Source organism: Hyaena hyaena, unplaced genomic scaffold (genome assembly GCF_003009895.1).
Source record: "Hyaena hyaena isolate Hyena2069 unplaced genomic scaffold, ASM300989v1 scaffold_255, whole genome shotgun sequence".
NCBI lineage: Eukaryota > Metazoa > Chordata > Mammalia > Carnivora > Hyaenidae > Hyaena > Hyaena hyaena.
Window position 1 is genome coordinate 125,373 of NW_024080888.1, and position 8,816 is coordinate 134,188.

Below are 8,816 nucleotides of genomic sequence, written 5' to 3' on the forward strand. Positions count from 1 at the left end.
ATTCATATGAATATTATTATGTTCATTTGTTTATATTTGCTTCCAGTTTTATGTTTTGCCTCCCATCTTATTTTTTTAAGTTTATTTATTTTGAGAGAGAGAGAGAGAGAGAGAGAGAAAGCATGCATGCACAAGTGGAAGAGGGGCAGAGAGAGGAAGAGAGAGAGAATCCCAAACAGGCTAGGCATTGTCAGTGCAGAGCCCCATCCAGCACTTGGACTCACAAACCATGAGATAACGACCTGAGCAGAAACTAAGAGTTGGACGCTTAACCAACTAAACCACCCAGGCACCCATTACACCCCAACTTTAAATTTATTTTTGAATATATAGAACATTAACCTCCATCTAAAAGTCAGAATTATACAGAAAAGTATACTCAGAGATGTATCATGCTCTCTCCTATTCTTCCTACTTCATATTCTATCCACTTGTACTGGCTCTCTCAGCGAATATATATATATATATATACCCTTCCTTTCTTTCTTTTTTTTTTTTTTTAGATTTAAAGTTAATCTATCCATATCCGTTTTTCACCTAACATTGTCTCTTGGAAAAGCACACCATATCAATTCGAACATATCTTTGTCATTCTTTTTTTACAGATGCATGAAGTTTCATTGTATATATTTACCATGGTTTATTCAACTAACCTACTTTTGAGTATTTTAGTAATTTCCCCTATTTTACAACTACGAATAATGTTTCAATGAATAACCTTGTCTGCATGCTTTTTTATATCAGGATAAATTACTAGAATTGGGATTGGTGGGATGAAAAGCAAATATCCATGTAGTTTAATTAGTTATGGGCAGATTCCTTTCTAAAGATTTTATTGCTTTCTATTACATCTACAATGTATGAAAATACCTGTTTCCCCATAATTTTGTCAAGAGAGTATATTTTTAAAGTTTTAAAATTTTGCCAGTATCATGGGTATATGACTGTAGTTTTACTTTTTATTTCTCTTATTATAAGCAAAATTGAACAAAATTGAATCTCTCTTCAAGAGACATTTTGAAATCAGTTTTGGGGAATTTGTCTATTTATACCTTTTCTAAATATTTTCTCCCAAAATTTTGTTTTTTGACATTACTTAGAGTGCATGTTGTCATGCAAAAATTTTTATTTCTATCTGGTGAAAAGTATCCACCTTTAATTTAATTGCATCTAAATATTCTGTCAATTTAGAAAGCATTACCCTGTTCCCAGGTTATATTGGAATACCCCATTGTTTTCTTCTAGAATTTAGAATTTTATTGTTTACATTTAGTTGTTTCATTCATTTTGAGTTTATGCTTGCTCGTGGTGTGAGAAATGTACACAATTTGATTCAATCCAAATGATAACCTATCTTAACAGCATTTATTCAATTTTTTATTATTCAAATCATTTCAGAAAAGAGTTTGAAGTCTAACTTTATTTTAATCACATGCAATAAATTATGGAAATATTCATTTATTGGTGTATTTAAGGATTTGAGTTGTCTCTTCAGTTACTTGAACAGTTTTCAAAATTTAAGTTTGCTTATCTGCAATACATTTCTTCACTCAACCATGGCTTCACTCAACCAAACTATAAATATGTTATAGAACTAAGTTTTACATTTTCTGTGCTCCAGTAAAGATCCAACTTAATATCATTTGTTTACAGTGACTCATTGGGATCCTCTCGCATAAAAGAAGACTAAATTAACAGCAATGTTTAGGACAAACATCCATTATGTAACAGTTGGAAACTTGAACAAAAAAAAATTACTTTAGCGACAGCAACTAAAACAGGAATAGATTACCCACTGCGAGCTAAAGCTGGTTCTTTACAAGAACTGCATGTTTCCTCACCCACCCTCCATAATCTTCCTACAGCAGTCTTGGGATTTTAAAATTGAATCTAATACTGAGATCCATTACAGACATTTGTATTCTTTGTGATTTATAAAAGTGAAAATCTCTCTGCCTGGCACCTAATAGTTGTCCTTCAAGATGGCAACAGTTTCCTATAAGGTAACAAAAAGAAATATTCAGCCTATATATGCTCCTTTATTTTCTCTTTTTGTATTTAATCTTGCCCCCATCTTCAAATAGAAAGATATAAAGTATAACGGGATTAGCAAACTTTTATTCTGTACAAAACAAGATAGTAAATATTCTAGACTTTGCAAGCCATATGGTTTTTGTAGTAATTCCTCAAGTCTGCAGCAGTAGCACAAAAGTGGCTGTAATTTATCCTAAAGAATAAGATTGAACTATCTGTCTGGAGTTCTTTTAAAGTTTCACTACTGGGGCACCTGGGTGGCTCCGTAGATTGAGTGTCCAACTTTTGATTTCATCTCAAGTCATGATCTCACAGTTTGTGAAATTGAGCCCAGGATAGAGCTAAAAGCATGGAGCCTGCTTGGGATTCTCTCTTTCCCTCTCGGTCCCTTCCCTACTTGTGTGCTCTCTCTCTCTCAAAACAAATAAATAAACTTAAAGTTTCACTATTACATAAATCACAGACCAGGTTCAATGACATTTATTTTATTGAAATAGAATCATAAATTCAAAAAATCTTCTCTGAATTTGAGGAATTTGAGGTATAATCTGTCTGGGTAGGTATAAAATCATCTGTGGTATCACACTGTTTTAAATTACTAGTTTTAACCTTAATATCTCCCTGAAAAATAAAATGAGATAGGATAACATTAAAAGAAATGATTAGAGAAGCTTAAAATAACTAGTGGGACACCTCATATTAAAAATGTTTAAAAAGCTCAACATACATTGGCCATCTAATTGGCCTTTATTTGCTCTCATACACAATAACTGAATATCCTATATCATTTTCAAATCAACTATATATTTGGGCACTGGGAGGTACTTTATAATATTTTCTTCCCTATTTGTCAAAAAAAGCAGTAGTTTCTCCAACATGAATATATAAAATTCCAGACATCAAAAAATAAAAACTGTAAAGTAACATCAAAATGTACACAAGGCTTTCATGTCTGTGCCTGTGGGCCAGCAAGGCAAATAGATAGTTTCCCCAATTCTCTTCCCCAAGCTTTGAGTACTTATTTTATGTAAGAGGTCCAATCTACACATAAGCTGCTTCATTAATATGCTAGAATTTCATGTAGTAAAGAATTTCAGGAAACAGATTAAGCATTCCGTGACTTCATATTGGCAAATGGCCTTACTGTTTACACCAGTCATGGTTACAGTGGTTTGTCTCATTCAGAGTGTATAGGTCCAACTATATACACTGAATAAGACGTTCAGATACTGTTTTGCCATATTGTTAACCATGAGAATCCATTACTCTACGTTCAGAAGATTTAATAAATTATTTCATTCATCTATTGATCTTTATTAGACATACTATAGGGAGCTAATTAAGTGAATGTAGTTTTTGAATGCTGTTAACTATATTAGAGGTAATTTCTATAATTTTTGTGTGACCACTTGATTCTGTTTATATCATAGCCATCTATATTAAGAATTAAAATATTAACAAATTTAAAGCAAACTTGTTTTTTTAAAGAGCACTGGGATTCAAAAAGAAAAAAATGAATATATGGCATCAGAAGAAAAACAATATATTTGTAGTGTATAATTAGAAACTAAGGTAAAGGAGCTAAATCAAAATATATCTGGATCTTGGACCTTTATTTTTTGCTTGTAATGAGAGAAGGTTATATGACAAGAGTAATTGGAAGAGAGAGCCAAATCAGGGTGTTATTGCATACACTGTACATTTTAGATTAGAAGAATAAACTTCTAGTACACAGTGGTTATCATCTTTTTAAATTTGAGAGGGTGATAAGAAAAAAATGTTCAAACTTGTTTTGTAGAGGTACCAGTTACTGATACATATAGAAACATAGTTCTACTTTTTAAAAAATTTTTTAACATTTATTTATTTTTGAGAGACATAGAGCAAGAGTGAGGGAGAGGCAAAGAGAGAGAGGGAGACACAGAATCTGAAGCAGGCTCCAGGCTCTGAGCTATCAGGCCAGAGCCCCATGTGGGACAATTATGTCAAAGATAATTTTAAATAAATTTATTAATCCTATAAACATTTTTGATTTATTGTAGAAAACATAGTGAATACAAAAAATAAGTCTGTATTTCCTTAAGGGGAAAGTGCATTTAGCCCTTGTACTGTGGAATTCCAAATGTTTCCAAAGCTTACCCTGCCCTTCTTATATTCCCTCTGTCCACCTTTTTAAAAATTCTTGGGGTCAGACAGGGTAGCCTTAGCCCTTTTGGTAGAAAGTTTCTAAGTTGCTTTCAGGTAGAAGAGGTTTTTTTCTTTAATCTACAGAAGAATTTGTATAATCTCAAATTGCAAGTATGTTTTGATTTATGAAACTGTAAATTACTTGGAACTAGAGATTTTACAGAATGAAAATTATTAACTCTGTTATATAAGTGTAAGAAATTACACATTTGGGTTTTGGTATGACTTAGCCTTGGTTCCTATATTTCTCAATCACATTTTCTGATCTGCTTTAGAACATGAATCAAGTAAAACAGTTTTAATTTCATATTAATTACTTGAATGTTGGCAATTTGCATATTATATTTCTATCAAATGTTATTTAATAAGTTGTTCAATAACTAAAAATATTGCTTTTCTTGAGCATTTTTATAAGCGTATAAAAGAACTAACTTGGATAGTTGACTTTTTTTTATCCCAAATTAATTAGCCTTTTTAACAGACACTTATAGAGCACATGTCCTAATGATTATGGAATTAAGTCATCTAGAATCAATTTTAAGAGACCTTTATAATTATACTGTATGTTGAAGTAATTGTTAAGTCATACAGAATTTAAAAACTACTGATTGAGATAATATGAAGTACTTTTGACCTGGATAATGTCTAATTTAAAGGGTTTATCTAATTGATGACAAGCCTCCTATCCATTAGAAATTTATGAACAAATTACTTTGTGGAAGATATACAAGAAAGAGAAATTTAAAGAGCTTAAAGAAATTTTAAACCTGGAGTTATTATTCTGAGACAGTGATAACAAACAAAAAAGAATTGCTCAAAAATTCCTACAAATTGTAAAAATGAGGAATTATATTATTCTGCTTTGCTGAAGTAACAACCCCACAACCTCAGTGGCTTACAATACCAAATATTTCTTTCAAATACTTGTCTGCTGCATCTCTGATCTCCATATTGTCTTGTTATGTTGTCCAGGCTGAAGGAGCAATTCTTTTGGGAGTATGCCATTTTCATGGAAGAAGGAAAAAGACAACAACAACAACAAAAACTGATAGAATCTAGCTATGCCCATTAACCCTTCTGTAAAGACACGACATAAATCATACCGACTCACATCCCATTGGCCAAAACAGGTTACAGAGTCTAATCCAAAATCAAAGGGACAGGGATAAAAACTCTGCCTACAGATCACACAAAAAGTCCAATGGTAATGAATGGAGGTTTAAGGAAGAGGATTGTTGTAAACAAGAAAGCAATCTGTCCCCCAAAGGATTCTGTATTTTCCCACAATGGTAGGATTTAGGAGGCATCTCCGTATTATTAGCACCTCTTTCATGCTTACTTTTCATTTCTAGAAGTAGTTAATTCTTTATTTGTATTATATTGACAAGTTGACTAAACCCCCGGCGGAGTAAACTCATTAGTTCTGAAAGAATAGGGACTACTTTTACACTTTATGCAGGGTAAATTTTATGAACTTCATAGTCATTCCCTTTTTCCTCACCAGTATAAGACTGATTGAAATAAATGAAATCACCACTGAATGAAAATATTTTAATTATAAATGTTTGATTAGTAAAAGCATATGAGACTTATGAAGACTGGAGACAATAAGGAGGGTGAATTAAATTCTTCCCCCAAAATGAAGCATGATGGAAGCTTGATCATGTGACACGTATCTGGTGTACTTTAAAAAGAGAAACAACTAAAATGTATGGCTTTAAGCAGAAAAAATGTGTATTTCTGCCAAGAACTTCAGAAGCAATATTCAACTGGTAGAGGCAAACAGGAAAGAAAAAATACGTTACACATTTAACAAAGTCTGTTGTTTTGAACATTATGGTCTTCCTGCTGTTATATTTGCTAAAGGGCATGGAACTATTATTAAGTAGAAGCCAAAAATCACAGCGCAGACTAAATGGAGCATATTACTGTGAGTAAATATTTGAGAACACTGAATTTAATATTAGCTGCTGTTGAACAAGAACAAACTTCAATGCCAGTATGGATGTGACCACATGCTTGTCATAAGAGTTCTAGTTATCTCATCTGACATCCCAGGGAGAAAATAGAAGGGACTAGCAACAATGAAACAAAATTGTTCCATGCAAACTAAGAAATTATTTCCTTAAAATTCACCCAGCCATGGAAAAATATTATTATCACTTTTAACAAATAGCCATACAAGAAAATTTTATATACTGCATTTATTCTCACATATTTTATATAATAACAGATGCTGAGAATAAATGTCATCCAAACCAAGTAAAAATGTAAGACATTTTTGCTATTCAAAACATTTCCTGAAATCATTGTAGACTTGCCAGGTCTTGCTTTAGAATGTCTGCCACACACAGCGTTCTTTTTACAATATTCACAACTACTTAAGGGCCAGTTCCAGGTGATGCCCCACAGGATAATAATAGATTCTGAGCATGTGATTCAAGGACATCCAACACATAGGAAACAATAACCAAAAGATGACAGCCAGGTAATTTTGAGAGAGTAAGTCATTGGTAGTGGAAAGTAAAGATGAGAATCCATGATTTGGTAACGTGTGAGAGTGGCCATGATGTTCCCTGTATAAGATGATGTTCCTGCTATAACGGAGCAGAAACTTTGGCTAGGCAAAAAGCTTGCTGATAAAGAGAGATGGCAGCAATCATGAAGAGAAGCAGATTTCAGAACAGGGACTAGAGGAAGAGTGAGAGAAAAACAATTGCAAGAAATGCTCAGGGTCCAATTCTATTGCCATGGCATTTGTATGTTACAAAAAAACCCCCAAAAAACAAAACCAAAGAAAGAAACAAAAACCACCCTTTACCAGAAACTTCCATGAATATCATCCTTATAACCTAAGGCTCCAAATAATATATATGGCTTATATTTTGACTTTTTTTTCTAATTTATGATCACTGTAAATTAAGTTACAGAATGATTTTCAATTACTATATAAATGCAAAAGCAAATGAAATATAGAAATTGTATATGGCAATTATATTGTTTATTGTGCTATTAATCATAAATGCTAAAACACTATTTTAGACAGTGTAAGATAAAGCAAATAGAGAACTTAATGATGAGCAATTATCATTAAAAACTAAAATATTCAACATGAAAGAAAGGAGATGTAGATATAAATTCAGTAAGAATATGTAAAACCTGTGTAGTTCAAATTTGAATTGAATGAATCAGTATGAATCAGGAGACAGAAATGAATCAATTAAAAGAGATTATATAGGGGTGCCTGAGGGGCATCTGGGTGGCTCAGTAGGTTAGCGCCTGACTTCAGCTTGGGTCATAATCTTACGGTTTGTGGGTTCGAGCCCAGCGCAGGACTCTGTGCTGACAGCCAGCTCAGAGCCTGGAGCCTGTTTCAAATTGTGTGTCTCCCTCTCTCTCTAACCCTCCCCTGCTCACATTGTCTCTCTCTCTCTCTCAGAAATAAATAAAACATTTAAATAAATAACTAAGTAAATAAATAAATAAATAGGGGTGACTGATTGGCTCAGTTGGTTAAGCGTCAGACTTTGTCTCAGGTCATGAACCTCATGGCTTGTGAGTTCAAACCCCGCGTTGGGCTCTGTGCTGACAGCTCAGAGCCTGAAGCCTGCTTTGAATTCTGTGCCTCCCTCTCTCTCTGCACCTCCCCTGCTCATGCTCTCTTTCTGTCTCAAAAATAAATAAACATTAAAAGAAGAGATTAAATAATATCAATTAATTTCAATGGACGCTATCTGGATCCTGGTTCAAATGTACTACTAAAAAAATAAGACTATTTGAAAAAAAAAAATAAGGCTATTTGGGAAATACAAATGCTGACTGAATATTTGGTATTATTAAATAAGTATGGCTACATATTTTTGGTGTGATAATAATACTGTGATGTTTAAAGGAATCTCACTCTTTTAGAGTAAAATATGCACTAAAATATTTGTAGATAGAGGTACCTGGGCGGCTCAGCTGGTTGAGCCTCTGACTCTTGTTTTTGGCTCCGGTCCCATGATTTCATGGTTCATGGGACTGAGCCCCTTGCTGAACTCTGAGCTGGCAGCAGAGAGTCTGCTTGGGATTTTCTCTCCCTCTATCTCTGTCCATTTCCAGCTTTCACTCTCTTTCTCTCTCTCTCTCAAAATAAATAAATAAACTTGAAAAAACAAAAAAATAAAATATTTGTAGATAAATGACACACTGTCAAGATTTGTTTCAAAAGACTTAGAAGGTAGAATAGGTGGGAGTTTGGAAGAAATATTAATGGTAATAAATTGATACTGTTGAAGATAGGTGGTCCATATGTGGAAATTTATTGTATTGATTTTTCTACCTTTTGTATATGTTTGAATTTTTTAGTATAAAACATTGCTGAAATAATCAATTGCCACAAAATGACAGGAATGGAACATATTTAAAGGTTTTTTAAAAAAGTAGGCAGTGTCCTGTGAAGACAGCACCAAATGAAATTAAAACATTCAGGGGCACCAGGGTGGCTCAGTCAGTTAGGCGTCCGACTTTGGCTCAGGTCATAATCTCATGGTTCATGAGTTCGAGCCCTGCATCAGGCTCTGTGCTGACAGCTAGGTCAGAGCCCGGAGTCTGCT